Raw genomic sequence first — 17,586 nt, 5'->3', positions numbered from 1 at the left:
ACCTGTCAAACCTGCAGCTCCAAGTCTTCTCTTCGCAGTTGAAACTGAGACTTGCTGACTTCGACCAGTGTTAAGCTGTGCTGGAAGCTGTTGTCCTGTGAGCCGCCTATCACGCAAGCCGTTGACTCTCAGAAACTTGTCTTCTGATTCTGTTGGGGCTTTGGGTCTGCCAGACCTCTTCCTGTCAGAGTTTCCAAGTGCCTTTTGATGGTGTAGGAAACTGTACTCACTGACACCTTGGCTTTCTTTGCAATTTCTCTAAAGGAAAGACCCTACACTTTTAAGGGTTATAATGGTCTGTCGGTCTTCCTTTATTAATTGCCTTTTTCTATCCATTATGATAGCAATATACTACTTCCTGCAGTACAATACAGTGCAAATAATGCTTAAGAGGGTGTAGTAACAGTCTGTCCCAACACTGCTTTTATACAAACAGAGGGTTGGTAAGTAATCAACAAAAGTTGGGACACCTGTAGGAATTGTTAGCTTCAACTTTCAAGGCTTAATTTACGACCATTGCTGCAGAACAGCTGTAAGTTGTTAACCCTTTACTTGTTCCCTGAAAAAATCCATTTTTTTTTTGTAACTCTGAAATGTACCTTATTTTTTTATTTTTGGTAACCATAACGTTTTTATTTWTTTTTACCTCTGGCAGTTTACCACTTACCTTTGTATCATTTCAGGTTATTCACTGGACTTTCAATAAAATGTCAATACAAACTGGGAAAATGGGGGTGTTCTAAACTTTTGACTGGTAGTGTACACGCACACTGAGTGAATGACGTCACAGTAATAAGGGGCGGTTGTTAAAGCTATATCAGATCGAAGATAAAGAAGGATGGCGGTAAGTAGCTTACAATTAGAGGATAACACATTAATGCACAGACGAGACAATCCGTGTGTGTGTGTGATGTGTTTGTTTGTGTGTGCTAGAAATGAAAACCGCAACACCATGATGGAATGACTTAGAAAGAGGGAGGAGATGGAGGTGAGGAGAAAAGAGGAGGGGAGAAAGAAGATGAGGAGGAGGAGGAAGAGGAAGGACTGAGGAGGAGGTGGGAAGGTTGGCACCATCCATCCCCAGGCCTGAATGGGGTGAATTGGGGAAGAATGCGGCCCTGTTTTTATGTGTAAGAAACAAAGAACACACCAACCATGTCTAAACCTATTAGGCTTAGGTTGTCACAACAACCTGTCAATATATTAGCATATAATAGATTATCCTGCAGAAAACACATGTAGTTTATAGAATAAGGTTTTCTACTGGGCCAAACTACGTGGGCTAGCAAACTAGTGACCGGAGTAGAGATCTGTTAGCGCCCCCGGCAAAGAGACGGAGCGAAAAGTCGTAAATTAGCTTATTGATCTGGGAGAATCGGTAACAACGCAATTTAAACACCAAGACATGAGAGGGCTTCTCTCTCTGCAGTGACGGAATCCAGTGCTACGTAAAAGAGGGACGGGATGTTTCATCAATCATTTAATAGCAGATGTCAGGATGGACAGAGAGAGAGAGAGAGATTTCCACATGGTTAAAAACACAGTACGTGGCTTATAGTATAACATTTGAAACGCCTTTATCCCTTTGAAACCTTTATGAGTGCAATGTTCACTGTAAATCGTTTTTTATTTTTTATTGTTGATGTTGTGTTTTGTTTCTTCTCACTTTTGTTTATTTCACTTGCTTTGACAAGGTAAACTTATGTTTCCCATGCCAATAAAACCCCTTTGAATTGAATTGACTTGAGAGAGAGATTGGGACATGGAGTTAATAATCCGTAATAACAACCATAGCAACTCACCTCCAGTCAATTCGTATCCTTCCATTTCGCCTTCATCGTACAGAAGCACCCACCCTCTCTTCTTCCTCCTCTCTCCACCCCCTCCTCAAATCCCGCAATAGCCACACCTCCCATCCTCCTTCTCCGAGACACAGCCCCACACAGCCACCCCAGAGAGGGTAGAAAGAATCCCCCCACTGATCATACTCGTATAGACACTAATACCCCAGTAGGTTAGTAGCTTGACTAGTAACAATACCACGCTTTTCTCCCTTAACAGATTGGTCTTAATCCGAAATGCAGCATTATGGAAAGACTAGCCTATTTTCTGGTCAGCCTGCATTTAGCCAATTAGGCTACTCCTCTCCTCCTCTGAGAGAATGGACAGATGAGGATGGGAGTGCAGGCTACATGATGAGTGGTGTGGTGCCATTTTAGCACATCCTGTCAGTAGACTTTAGTCTAATATGATAGGTAGGCTAGTATTCACKTGTGTTGATGACATTGGCCTACATTGAGAGAGAGAGAGCGAGCGAGAAAGCAAATGTTTTCGATATTGTGACACATAACCTACACCTACTATATTTTCTCCCGTAGCCTACCCGAATAGTTTTATTATGCTTGTGTTTGTCGAGGGTCGGCCATAAATGGATTCTTGTTGAACCACCATCATAGCCTACACCAAATAAAATGTCCAAACGATATTCACACAACGGGTCTTATGACAGGCTACCATGTCATTTCATATTTATATCATTAGGCCAACCAGTACCGGGGAAATATAATGTTAAACGGGGGAAAAGCGATTCTCTCATCCCAGCTTACCTCTGCGAAAAACGCCTCCATTCTTCTCTATGTTGCTGCCCGGCGCGCGTGAAGTCAGTCGGTGGGCAGACGCTTGCCCCAGTGTTAATGGGGAGCTAAATTACAGTGGGCATCGGGCGAGCTCGGGGTGGGTGGTGGTGGAAGAGGCTCCTTGGTCCTGTTCGGTGGTGATTTCCATTCATTTGTAAGCGTCCCGATTTAAATCCGAACGGCTACAATCCCTGATGTGTGTTCCCACCCAACGCGGAGAGAGAGAGAGAGAGAGAGAGAGAGAGAGAGCGAGGACACACACACACCTCTTCTCCGTGTGTGCCGCTATAAAAAAAAAAGTAAGATAAATCCCAAACAGGGAAGCCAACGGTTCCCTCTTCAGTCCTGGCCGTGAACTGACGGACTCCACCGAGACGCAACCGAGTGTGTGTTTGTGTGAAAACGAATAATGGTAAGGATAATGATCATGAGAGACAGAGTGAGGTAGCAACGTTATCATCATTTGCACATATTTATCCAAACTGTTTGACGCCACCACAACAGAGGACATGTTATGCTAGTCTCAGGAATTCTCTGTTTGTTTCTGAAGAGGAGGAAAATAACAGGATGTGAACAGAGCTGGGAGTCACACACGCACACACACACACACACAGTTAATCATTTGGCCAGTAACCGAAAAGTTGCTGGATCGAATCCCCAAGCTGACAAGGTAAAATCTGTCGTTCTACCGCCTGAGCAAGGCAGTTAACCCACTGTTCCCTGGGCATCGAAGACGTGGATGTTGGTTATGGCAGCCCCCCCCCGCTCCTCTCTGATTCAGAGGGGTTGGGTTAAATGTGGAAGACACATTTCAGTTGTACAACTGACTAGGTATCCCCCTTTCCCTTTCATTATGTGAACTTTCCCAAAAAGCCACCATTTGTGGACTACCTGGGACAGAAACCGCCCTCAGGGCCAGAAGGGATACTACACCCTCTCCCTTCCATCTCTCACTATCTCTCTCTCTCTCAGTCTCTCTGCGTGTGTATGCCCTTTAGGCATGTCACATGTTGTCTGTGGGAAATCCCATCACTCACAATGTCAGAGCCAATCAGTTTTAGGGGAAATGGCTGTAAATATATTTTTATCAACCTCTCTCTTTCTCTCTCTACTACGTTCTTTATCTTTTCTGTCTAGATACACATTTATAACCGTCTGAAATAAGAGACAAAAAGAGAGAGGACACCGACATGCTATTCATCTGAGAGAGTGACCACAGAGACAGAGAGAGAGAGGACACCGACATGCTATTCATCTGAGAGAGTGACCACAGAGACAGAGAGAGAGAGAGAGAGAGCGAGCGAGAGACAGAGAGAGATAGAGGGGAAACTATCCAACTCTGGTTCTGGAAAGTTACCCGGAGTGCAGGGTTTCATTCCAGCCCTGCAGTAACACACTTGGTTCAGCTAATTATGGCCCAGACAGAGAGAAGACCTTGATTAGTTTAATATTTGAATCAGGTGTGTTTGTGATGCGCAAGAACAAAAGCTTATTTATTGTGAGTCACTCTGGATAAGAGCATCTGCAAAATGACTCAAATGTCTGTGACTGGTGCGAATTAGCCAGTGGAGAGAGAAGCTTGTATCAGATCAGTTATAAGAAACAGCATCTTCAGATTGGAACCTTACATGGTCACACATTTTCAAGAAGTGGAAACTTTCCGTTGACAGTTGAGAAGAAGCAAGAGGCAGGCCTATGATTCAGCCAGGGTTCATGAAGCACCAGTTGTATCTGGTTCTGTCCCCATCAGCATGTTCAATCTGAGATGTTTTGACCAATCAGAGACCTCACCACTGCACTCTGCTCTGACATGTCAGGCCCTCCACGATTCTGTGGAAAAGATTAGGAGATATTGGGTTCAGCATCACGGGGTCGCCAGTATTGCAACATTGAGGCATAAGATAACTGACCAAAAGCAGATATAAGGTGACTGGTTCGCCACAACACATCAAATCAAATGTTATTTGTCACATGTGCCGAATACAACAGGTGTAGACCTTACAGTGAAATGCTTACTTACAATCCCTGTAAGTCTCATCGTTGTCAGTGATCAGGCCTACCACTGTTGTGTCGTCTGTAAACTTAGTGATGGCGTTGGAGTCGTGCTTGACCATGCAGTTATGGGTGAACAGGGAGTACAGGAGGGGACTGAGCACGCACCCCTGAGGGGCCTCTGTGTTGAAGATCAGCGTGGCAGATGTGCTGTTACCTACCCTTACCACCAGGTGGCGGCCCATCAGGAAGTCCAGGATCCATTTGCAGTGTTTAGTCCCAAGGTCCTTAGCTTAGTGACGAGCTTTGAGGGCACTATGGTGTTGAACGCTGAGCTGTAGTCAATAAATAGCATTCTCCGGTAGGTGTGCCTTTTGTTCAGGTGGTAAAGGGCAGTGTGGAGTGCAATAGAGATTGCATCGTCTGTGGATCTGTTGGAGCGGTATGCAAATTGGAGTGGGTCTAGGGTTTCTGGGATAATGGTGTTGATGTGAGCCATGACCAGCCTTTCAAAGCACTTCATGGCTACAGACTACAGATGTGTTCTTGGGCACAGGGACTATGGTGGTCTGCTTGAAACATGTTGGATTCGGTCAGGGACAGGTTGAAAATGTCAGTGAAGACACTTGCCAGTTGGTCAGCGCATGCTCGGAGTACACGTCCTGGTAATCCGTCTGGCCCTGCGTCCTTGTGAATCTTGACCTGTTTAAATGTCTTACTCACATGTGTTACGGAGACTGTGATCACACAGTCATCCAGAACAGCTGATGCTCTTATGCATGCTTTAGTGTTGCTTGCCTGGAAGCGAGCATAGAAGTTATTTAGCTCGTCTGGTATGCTCGTGTCACTGGGCAGCTCGCAGTGCTTCCCATCAATAGAGACAGGGTGTGTACAATGGCTACAGTCACAAAGCGGAGCGTTCTACTGGCTGTTCTGATCCGAACCTCCCATGCTGTCCAAGAAACCTATGAGATTATAGAAGGTGACGAATATCTCTTTTACAACGATAAGTAAAATGACTACTGTTTGATATCCAACTCTAAACCTGAAGAGAGCCTGTTGCTGTTGAACACTTCTAACCCTACACCTGAGAAATCCACACTGGATGCAGAATTACCGAAGCGACTGAAGCTTACTTTCAGATCATCTCAGAACATTTGAACTGTCCTGCTCCAGAACCTGTCTCAGTCAGACTCTGGACTATACAAGGTGGAGTGCTGGACAGCTGGCAAGGTGTTGCTCCAGAAAAGCATCAACCGCAGTACTGTACATGGTCGGACGGTGTCTTACATAATGTATGCACATTTCAGAGGGAGCTAATTAGACCTGCAGTGTAGGGCTCCATAGGGTGGCGATAATATTACTGTGAGATGGGTCCTCAAGGACTATCATGACATTGACAAATCCATAAAGCCCGTAATGGAGGAAGYAAGCGGCCGAGTGCAGCTGACTGAGCACGGCTATTCTCTCCATATGACCAACTTCACCTCTAATGACGTAGGTGTTTACAGTTGCCTGGTAGTGGAGAGACAGAGTTGAGTTTAATCTGTCCATATCGGTGATTTTTAAGCCAAAGTATAGTCAGCCCCCAGTGGAAGAGGAGGCTGTACTTCACAATGGGACAGAGGAATGGGCCCGGGTAAGCCGGAACACTCACCGAAGTATCACCATCTCAAACCCAATCAGGGCCTGGGGAAATCCTTACTGACCAAGAGAAGCAGACGGACTATCTTGTGACTAGAGCATCGTCAGGAAATTACACCCTGGTCATCCCATYCCTGATGCCCAAACACTCAGGGTATTACTTGTGCATAAAAGTGTCCCCACTAAAAATCTTCAGAATATATAATCTGACGGAGTGCCCCAAATCTGAGCCCCTCATAGAGTTCTTCTCAGAGGGAGGGGAGGTTGCTCTCAGATGCAACTCTGATGTCAAGGAGTATGATAGGTTAGTGTGGTACAGAAGGACTGCTACGGTGGACAACGTTATTCTGATAGGGAGGAGTGACATACCTACAAATAGAGATGATGAGTACAAACAAATGCCTGAAGGTTTAGACGGCAGATTGAATGCATCTCCCCCTCCCGTCTGGTCCTCTCTAACCTCTCACTGGAGGACAGTGGGGAGTATTGGTGTGCTGTCATGTCTAAGACAGTCTGTTTATCAATAACTACAACCTTCTTGATCAATGGGGAGAGGGGCCCCTTTGGCATCGACTCCACGTTCTATGCAGTTTACTCTTCACTGATGGCCTGTGCTCTGCTGGAGATTGTCTGTGCTGTAATCACGGTGAACTTGAAGACCAGGAGAAGAGACCAGGCTACCCTGAAAGCCCGAAGGACTGCAACCAAGATGCAGGGGCAGCAGAACAGCAGAGGGGAAGAGGAGAGTGAAGAAGAGAGTGAAGAGACAGGACAGTGAAGCGTAAAAAGGTTAGTTCACTATTGCAGCTTTTTTTTCTTCACTTATTCACTCGGTTTAAAGTGCATATTCAGGTTATTTTGTTACTTTTAGCAGCTATAGGCTACTATTTACTATTTATGAGTGTAACAAAGTGAATGGAATTATTAAAAAATATGACACTTAGAAATGTCCTTGTTTTTGAAAGAAAAGCACAATATCTACATAGGCATACAGAGGCCCATTATCAGCAACCATCACTCCTGTGTCCCAATGGCACGTTGTGTTAGCCAATCCAAGTTTATCATTTTAAAAGGTTAATTGATCATTAGAAAACACTTTTGCAATTATGTTAGCACAGCTGAAAACTGTTGTTCTGATTAAAGAAGCAATAAAACTGGCCTTCTTTAGACTAGTTGAGTATCTGGAGCATCAGCAATTGTGGGTTCGATTACAGGCTCAAAATGGCCAGAAACAAAGAACTTTATTCTAAAACTCGCCAGTCTATTCTTGTTCTGAGGAATTAAGGCTATTCCATGCGAGAAATTGGCAAGAAACTGAAGATCTCATACAACGCTGTGTACTACTCCCTTCACAGAACAGCGCAAAGTGGCTCTAACCAGAATAGAAAGAGGAGTGGGAGGCCCCGGTGCACAATCGTACAACTGGCAGGGACAGGTGCATTAGGTGTCTTGTTTTGAGAAACAGACGCCTCACATGCCTCAACTGGCAGCTTCATTAAATTAGTACCGCAAAACACCAGTCTCATGTCACAGTGAAGAGGCGACTCCAGGATGCTGGCCTTGTAGGCAGAGTTGCAAAGAAAGCCATATCTCAGACTGGCCAATTAAAAGAAAATATTGATGGGCAGAAGACACAGACACTGACAGCAGGAATATGCCTAGAAGGCAGCATCCGAGTCACCTCTTCACTGTTGACGTTTGCGACTGGTGTTTGTGGGTACTATTAATGAAGCTGCCAGTGTGAGGACTTGTGAGGCGTCTGTTTCTCAAACTAGACACTCTTGTACTTGTCCTCTGTGTGTGCGTGTGCATGTGTGTGAACAGTAAATTGATCTGCCCCCACACACAACATTGACCTCCATCCTGCCTCAGCCCACATTCATTATTTTCTACCCCTGACTAAAAAATAGAAGACAGAAAATGTATTTCACTAACCCCCCCCCCCCCCCCACTATCACAAGCATATTACTCAAAACCTCTGACACAAGCTACTTGAATGCTGTATAGTGTATGCATTTGTATGTATATGTATGCATGTTTTAGTGTGGCATGTACAGTATGCATTGCATGAGTATGTGTGTCAGTCTCCTCTGACTGTTCTTTAATGTCTGCTCTGGTCTCTTCAGGAGGCAGAGGGGAGGGAAGGGGGAGAGGGGTGGAGGTATTTAGGGAAATACAGTAGGAGAAGGGGTTGCGATCTAATTAAGAATCCATGAGAGATTAACTTCATCCTGGATACCCACTATCCACGGGATCCCCCACACACACACACACACACACACACACACACACACACAAATGACAGCATGTCTTCTGACTAAATTATCTGGCGTGGCGACCTCCTGGCTCCCTACAGACAGAGAGGTAATTTAATCAGCTATATCCCCTTCAGCCGCGCATGCACACGTGCACACACACACACGTGCGCACACACACACGCACACGGACACAGCTTAGTTAGGCAAGTCAGCCCATTCATACATCTGTAAACAACAATGACAGTGAAACTGTACAAAAGCCCTCAGAGTGGAGCAGCATACTGCTGAGATGGACTTGATTAGGCAAGTTGATTTCACCTGTTGACACTCTCATGCAATCACACACCTGTCACTAATTATCAGGACTGGCCTGATAGGCTTTAAATACAAACTAGAAGTGTGAATTAGCCTGTCAAGCCATTTCTCAGTTTCTTTCCAGTTGTGTTTGTCCAAGTTAAAAGAGTCATTTTTGTTTAGCTTTTTCTATTTTCTTTATTTGAGATGTATTGGTTTTATAGGTTTATCCTTATCACCTTTTATGTCRTGTCAAAATGTACGTTTATTTACCGGAGTGCTGTCCTATTTCTGTTCTTTGGATTATATACGAAGATCCAGCACCTGATTTAAGTTTCTATAAGGTGGATTGGAGCACGTTGTTTWTCTTCTCATGTTATGTAACCTGCTTATGACATCTCCTTTTGTTACAGAACCACACACACACACCAACCTTTACCATGTCCAACCACCAGTCCTAAATAAATATGTGAACTTTGGCAATGTCTCTGCCGTCTGTTTGCTCTCCGACTGGAGGAGAGTACCCCTGGTGACATCTATCCCACTCCAATTCGCATACCGCCCCAACAGACCCACAGATGAAGCAATCTCTATTGCACTCCACACTGCCCTCTCCCACCTGGACAAAAGGAACACCTACGTGAGAATGGTGTTCATTGACTACAGCTCAGCCGTCAACACCATAGTGACATCCAAGCTCATCACTAAACTAAGAACCCATTACTCATTGTGTGTTCTTTTTAAAATATGTTTCTGTCTGCATTGCTGGGAAGAGCCAGCAACGAAGCATCTCACTCTTAGTCTACAGCTGTTGTTTACGAAGCATGCGTCAAATAAAATGTGATTTGATCCAACCACTTACCTATCTTGGGTTTGTTGGACTATTTTTCAGAAACATACTGCTCATTTGTCAGTACACTGCATTTAAGGTTGTTTTACACAGTGAGGGCTGTGTTGTGACCAGAAGGTGTTGCCCATAGGACTATTGCCATATCATCATATTAGCATCTCAGTATCAACTAGGGGTTGTTGTCAGAATAGATGTGTGTGTATATAAACTGTACACTCCTAGAACAAAGGGTTCTTCGACTGTCCCTATAAGACAACCCTTTTTGGTTCCAGGTATAACCTTTTTGGGTTCCATGTAAAGGGTTCTAGATACCACTTTTATTTCCTAAGAGTGTAGTGTTTCTGTCTTGGACAGACTTTATCAGATTATCCCATATTAATCCTAATCGCACCAGATTTAATAGCCCTACTCACTATAATGAGCAGATTACACACGCACGCATGTACACACGCATACAAAGACAGACAGCGAGAGAAAGGGGGTAGAGGGTGAGATGGAGTGCGATGTGGGGAGAATGAAAGGATGAAACAGATGGCCAAATAGTTTCCTTATATATGCAACACGCACGTGTCCACCAGTGTTAACAGACATACTGAACAAAAGGCCAGCTGTCACTCCAGCGGCCCACAGTCACATTATGAATATTCTCATCCACACACTCCACAATGTCTATATGGCTTGTTTCAGAACAAACAACTTGGTTAATAGCAGATACATGTAATTGTRAGTCTAATCGACTTCATCATTACTGTAAGGCACAGCCAATGCAACTTCAAACTTTAGCAGTAGGTTGGGTTTATAGCTCAACCCAGAGGTTAGTTTTAGTATAGCATCACCTCCGACTGTGTCAATGTTATTGTAATACCATACATATTCACCAAGTGGCGGTAAAATACCATTCATTGAATTTAGAGGCGCGCCCATAAATATCATATAGGCTTTATTAAAAATGACTGTACATTCAATTCATCATTGAAGTTTTCTCGTCATCAGGAACTACATGTAGTCTAGATAATTTAGCGTTTTAGATGACGATAGATGAGATTGCTTTACATTTAATTTAAAATATAATATAATATAGGAATATAATCATTGACCATTAACCAAAACCTGCATGGCATAAACCCTGTRTGAGGTTCAAAGGGCGTGTCATGAAAGCCGAACAAGGAGCTTTGAGAGCCCGCCTCTTACTGTCTATGACTGGTTGTTTTCTTCCCTGTTTGGGAAAAACACTCTTCTGATTGGCTAAACCAGGTATCCATCAGCCGTGACAGGCATTGGTGTACATGATGTGTTTTCAGAAATGAAACCAAATGTCGCCTCATACTCAAAAAGAAACACAAAAGAAAAGAAAACCTAGACGTCTTCTAAAAAAGGTCTCGGCAATTCTCCTTGACGATTAGACCGCCTGCGGTTGACGTATCAAAGGTAGGCTGCGACAGACTAATAGTCTAGTGCAGTATGAAAATATAGAGCTAAATCATTGTGATGTTTTTGTAGATCTGTCATAAACAAACACCTTTTTTYAACAATAACATTTTGCCAGTATCCTGAGAACCAAATAATCTTGACGGTTTCGGTTCTTCCTAGGGGATGGAATGGAGCTAATCTATGCTTGGTCAACAAAGGTGGGCCAATTTTTTGTATGTAGGCCTAAATACGCGTAGCCGAATCATTTTCCAGGTAAGCTATTTGCTGAAGACTCGAAAATGCAACAATGTTTACACTTACATGTAGATTATAGCATAGGAGGAGGCTAAGTGTCATTGTCGCCTTTCAAAAGACAAGCTGGATCAGGAACGCCCATTGTATATAAATTAAAGCCACGCTGCGCACGTTGGTCGAAAAGCATTAATATACTTGGTTTTTGACGCTCACAATTTGTCACGTGAGTAAAATTAGAGCCATAGGATATTTGTAGGCTATAATGTGGTTTAAAACGCTCTCTGTCTCAATGTCTGTGGTTGTGATTCTGCTCGAGTCGCAGAGCACATTTCGCAACACTGTCCATTGTGTCAGCAGCGTTCTGCCAGTGACATGTCTACATTGGCCAACATGATTAAGTWGGCTGTTTTATACTAGGCAAACGGTCATGGAACTTTTGTAGTATTATGGCTTATTATTTGCTGCAAGAATTGCTTTTGTGTGCCTATATCCACACCTGTCAGTTGTCTGTCTGTCGTGTCTTTCAAGCATTGCTACATCCGGGTTCCAGTGATGGATGGAGCACAGGTGTGAAATGGCTTATTTACATGTATGGCTTCCTTTCCTCGCCTCCTCTCCTTTATCTACTTTCATGTGAGGAGCTGGATAGGTGAATGTCTGAAAGAGGCTCCCTCTGTTACTCAATCCAGGGCAGATGAGGGAAGAGAAAGACACATGGTTATTGTAATACAGACTGTGGATTTATGGCACTGATCTCTCTCTCTCTCTCTCTCTCTCCCACCCTTTCTGTGGTCCACTCGTCCAATCAGTAGCTAGGGCCTTGATTGCTGGGGGTAACTGAAGCTGTGGTTACCATGGCGGCACACTTTGACACAGAGTACCAGCGCCTAGAGGCTTCATACAGCGACTCTCCTACCGGAGAGGAGAACCTACTGGTGCACATACCTGATGGAAACAAGTGTAAAGTTCTTTAGTAGATCCACACACACACACACACACACACACACACACACACACACACACACACACACACACACACGCACACACACACACTAACCTGTTTTTGTTATTGACTGTTCTCTGCAGCCCCGTGGCACCACATAGAGAACCTGGACCTGTTCTTCCAGAGGATATCCTTTTACCCCTCTGTGGCTCTGTACTCCCGGATCATTCACCACTACCTACAACTACCCAGGGGTTATTTTAAGACCGGGAGGGTCACACCTTCCTGGAGAATAATAGAATCTGGTGTGTAAGAGCAGGGCTGGAATAAAAGCCTGCACGCCCAGTAGCTCTCCAGGAGGAGGAATGTTGAGCTTGTGACCTGAGTTATACTATAGCTGACTGACTTTCATTATGAGAGAACACATGCTACTTTTATGTCATCATCTGATCCTTGACCCCTGACACGTCTATAACCTGCACCAGAAGAATGGCTTCACCTGTATGCTGCTGGGAGAGGTCTTTGAGCTGGTGTAAGTACACTGAGTGGTGTGTGTGTCTTCTATGTGGTCCATGTCGGGTGTCCTGAGGGTCGTTTTTAACTTTTCTCTCTCTCTCTCCTCTTTCCCCTTTCTCCCCTCTGTAATCAGTTGCTGTTTGTGTAGGGTTCACAGTCTTCTTGGCTAACTGTGTGGACTATGACATTCTTCGCTAACAAGTTTGTCAACCACACCGACTCCTCCAAAGTCACGCTGCCTGACGCCTTCCTGCCTGTGGACGTCTGCAGCGCAAGGTAAGGCTTATGAACACTTCATAAATGCTTTATAAATGCATTATAAACATTTATTAACACATCTTTAGCACTCAAGTTGATAAGGAATGCTGGAAGTTGTCCTTACTGCTTGTTGTTTTCCCACCGGTATCTGTGACAACCTGCTGTTTGGTTTTCCCACCGGTATCTGTGACAACCTGCTTGTTGTTTTCCCACCGGTATCTGTGACAACCTGCTTGTTGTTTTCCCACCGTATGCTGTGACAACCTGCTTGTTGTTTTCCCACCGGTATCTGTGACAACCTGCTTGTTGTTTTCCCACCGGTATCTGTGACAACCTGCTTGTTGTTTTCCCACCGGTATCCGTGACAACCTGCTTGTTTTTCCCCGCCAGTATCCATGCCAACCCGCTTGTTGTTTTCCCGCCCGTATCCATGACAACCTGATTGTTGTTTTCCCGGCAGTATCCGTGACAACGTGGCAGTGATGTTTGTGTTGATAATATCTGGAGTGTTCTGGCTGCATCGCCTCATCAAGTTCATATACAACGTCTGCTGCTACTGGGAGATACGCTCCTTCTACACCAACGCACTCAAGATGAGCATGGTGAGTGGGCGTGCATGCGTGCGTGCGTGTGTGTGCGTGCCTGTCTGCGTGTGTGCGTGCCTGTCTCCGTGTCTTCAACCTACTGGTTCAACTACTGATCTCCACCCCTCCTCTCTTCCTCCCTTCTCCTCTCGCTTCTCCTCCTCCCCTCCCCCTCTCCTCCTCCTTGTCTCCCCCTCTCATTCTCCCCCTTCTCCTCCCCCCTCTCTAGGCAGAGCTGCCATACTTCACATGGCAGGAGGTTCAGGCCCGGATCGTTGAGATCCAGAAGGAACACCAGATCTGTATCCACAAGAAAGAACTCACAGAACTGGACATATACCACCGTATCCTGCGCTTCAAAAACTACATGGTGTGTGTGTGACTGTCTGCACTCACGTGTGTTTGTGTTAGTGTCAGAGTACAGCTTCTTTACCATTCCTCGCTTGTACTCCTGCTACTGAACCACCTGTCAATCAAAAACATCACCACCTAAACCCCTTTCGTCTTCCTCCAGGTTGCCATGATAAATAAGTCCCTCCTTCCCGTGCGTTTCCACCCGCCACTGCTCGGGGAGAGTGTGTTTTACACCCGCGGCCTCAAGTACAACTTTGAACTCATCTTCTTCTGGGGGCCAGGTTGGTGTGTGTGTGTGTGTGTTTTTGGAGTGCTTGGTACGCTTTGTTTGGTACACTTTTCACTAGTGATGCACCGATATGACATTTTTGGCCGATTCCGATATCCAATATTTTCCTTGCCAAAAAAACCCCATACCGATATTAAACATTTTAGTGGCCTTTTAAGCATTCTAGTACAGTTAAATAGTTAACACACACACATGGACGCAGCGGTCTAAGTCACTGCATCTCAGTGCAAGTGGCGTCACTACAGTCCCTGGTTCGAATCCATGTTGTATCACATCCGGCCGTGATTGGGAGTCCCATAGGGCGGCGCACGCGTCTCGAACCAACATCTGTAGCAGCGCAGTTTGCACTGAGATGCAGTGTCTTAGGCCGCTGCGCCACTCGGGAGGCTTGATCCACAAAGTTTTTAATGCTTATCAATCGCCTTGCACATAGTATCAAAATACTACACAGGACTCTTAAAGAATTTCATTTAAATGTGAATTGTATTTTTTGATCACAGAAACAATGTGAAAATATGGAAAAATAAGTAATGAGATGTTAATTATATAAAGCAGCCCGTGTAATCATCTGCCAGAGAGTAGCCCCAATCGGCCCGAGCACCAAGTAATACATTTGGGCCAGATAACTCACACCGGAATCGGGCCCGAGCGCAATCCCCACATCCTAGCCATAAGTAGCCACATGATGTCGGCCGAGTCTGACTCTCAGCCGGAATCGGCCCAGATCCACTGTGCTAGCTGGGTATTTATTTTCATGAACTGAAGTTCAATGTCAATAGGCAAACAACAAGTGGCAACCTAGCTAATACTTACTCACAAGGATTCCTAAATCATTGCTAAGAATAACTGGTCATTGTTTTCAGGCTGGATGTATTGATGCTAGCTAGGTACCAAGCTAAAGCTAGCTAGCTACCCCAAATGTTGCGGTTGATCAAATAATGCTTTATTACCAACGCGGTATTGTAAACACATCGTTCGTGGCCGGTGTTTGCTTGTTTACAGACTTTTTCTGTACAGCTTTGACAGTGCTACTGATAGTAGTGGTGGCGCTTGGTTGCACGTGCAAATCCAGAACACACAACATTCTATAATAGAACTGTGTTATTTGACATGTCAAATTGAAAGCTTATTTAACGCGTCAAATAGTGTTATTGTCATATACTTTTATTTGACGTGTATCATTTTTGACACGCAAAGACCCAAACGGCGTTCCATAGTATGTCGTGCAGCTAATAGCAGTGGCGCTATTACTGTGTAACTCCCGTAGGGCAACATCTGAAAAATAGCGCACTTGGTAGTGTGTACCGGTGCTCGACCAGTCGCGAAAGCCAACATCACCCACGACAGAGAACGGTTGATTGTCAAGGGCAATGAATTTCATTATCTTGCCGTTAATGGATTTTGCCTTCGAGTTGTCTCGCTGAAAATGTCTTACTCTTTCAAATGTCTGCTCGACTTGTTGACCGCTCGACTTGTTGACTGCTCGATCCACACAGCAGACATTGTGGGATAGGTGAGGAATGCTGTGTTGCAGGTGTAGCGGCAAATTTTACGTGCCGTCATTACGTTATGTACCTACGTTACATAGGTATGCACGTCAGCTTTGACATCAGTTTTGCACATCGGCGTTAAACTAGAAATCGGGCCGATACCGATGTTGCCGTTTTTAGCTAATATCGGCTGATTCCGATATGTTCACCGATTTTTATATTGTGCATCCCTACTTTTCACCTCTCCCTCTGTCTGTCTGTCTCTCTCGCTCTCTCTGTGTCTCTCTCTCACCCCCCCTTCCCAGGCTCTCTGTTTGAGAGTGAGTGGAGTTTGAAGCCGCAGTACAAGAGAGGTGGTAATAGGTTGGAGCTGGCAGACAAACTGGCATCACGTATACTGTGGATCGGCATCGCCAACCTCTTACTCTGTCCTGTCGTACTGGTCTGGCAAATACTGTATGCCTTCTTCAGCTATACAGAGGTAGGGAAACACACACACCGCTGTGCTCTGTTATGGAGGTGTAGCAGATACTGTAAAGCTAATTTCTTTGTGTGTGTGTGTAGGTGATAAAGCGTGAGCCAGGTAGTTTGGGAGCGAGGTGTTGGTCTCTGTACGGTCGATGTTACCTTCGCCACTTCAATGAGCTGGACCACGAACTGATGTCACGGCTCAGCAAGGGCTACAAAGTAGGAATGAACACAAACACACACACACACACACACAAACATACACACACACACACACACACAGAAGGTGTGTAAGGTAATTATTGTGAAATTGATGAACTGATTCTTGTCTGTTGCTGTCAGTGGTGGCCAAAATGCCAGATTTTCTTCACTTCCGTGCATGTGTCCCACCTCCAGGCGTCCTCTAGGTATATGAACTGCTTCCTGTCCCCGTTGCTGACGGTGGTGGCTAAGAACGTGGCGTTTTTTGCTGGCTCCCTATTGGCTGTCCTCATTGCTCTGACCATCTACGACGAAGACGTCCTCGCCGTGGAACACGTCCTGTCATCCATCACCCTGCTGGGAGTGTGTATCACTGTCTGCAGGTGTGTGTGTGTCTGTCTGTCTGTGTGCTACGTCATTTTGAAGGGTTTAGTACATTCTTTCACATTCTCCCTCCCTCCCTCAGGTCTTTTATCCCAGATAAACACCTGGTTTACTGTCCAGAGCAGCTGCTCAGGGTGATTCTGGCTCACATCCACTACATGCCAGACCACTGGCAGGGCAACGCTCATCGCTACGAGACACGAGACCAGTTCTCACAGCTCTTCCAGTACAAGGCTGTGAGTAGCACTATAGTCATAACCTTTTCCACTCTTTTTATAAAGCAGGAACTTATCAATCATTTCTGAAGCACATGGCATATTCTTCTCTACCTGGCCAGAGCCTGTATTCACAGAGTCTCAGATTAGAAGTGCTGGTCTAGGATCAGTGTTCCCTTGTAATGAAGAAGATTATATGTACAAGGGGGGGGACCTGATCCTAGATCAGCATTCAGGTGTTTAACCCTCACTCAGGTGTTTTAACCTTTCCTCTGCCTTTCCAGGTGTTTATCCTAGAGGAGCTGATCAGCCCCCTGGTGACTCCCTTCATCCTGATCTTCAGTCTGAGGAGGAAGTCTCTGGAGATCATTGACTTCTTCAGGAACTTCTCCGTGGAGGTGGTAGGGGTGGGAGACACCTGCTCCTTCGCCTCAGATGGAACATCAGACAGCACGGAACCCCGCGGTGAGACACACACACACAGCTCATACACACACACACACACACACACACACACCACACACCACACACCACACACACACACA

At 45.2% G+C, this 17,586-nt stretch overlaps 1 pseudogene; it reads left to right on the top strand.

Moving 5' to 3' along the window:
• The first annotated feature begins 10,957 nt into the window (after window positions 1–10,957).
• LOC111953374 (autophagy-related protein 9A-like) overlaps window positions 10,958–17,586 on the top strand; it is an 11,378-nt pseudogene continuing 4,749 nt past the window's right edge.

The sequence above is a fragment of the Salvelinus sp. IW2-2015 genome, linkage group LG27 (genome assembly GCF_002910315.2).
Source record: "Salvelinus sp. IW2-2015 linkage group LG27, ASM291031v2, whole genome shotgun sequence".
Lineage (NCBI taxonomy): Eukaryota > Metazoa > Chordata > Actinopteri > Salmoniformes > Salmonidae > Salvelinus > Salvelinus sp. IW2-2015.
The sequence above is the reverse complement of the archived record's forward strand: the minus strand, read 5'-3'. Positions and strand labels throughout refer to the sequence as shown.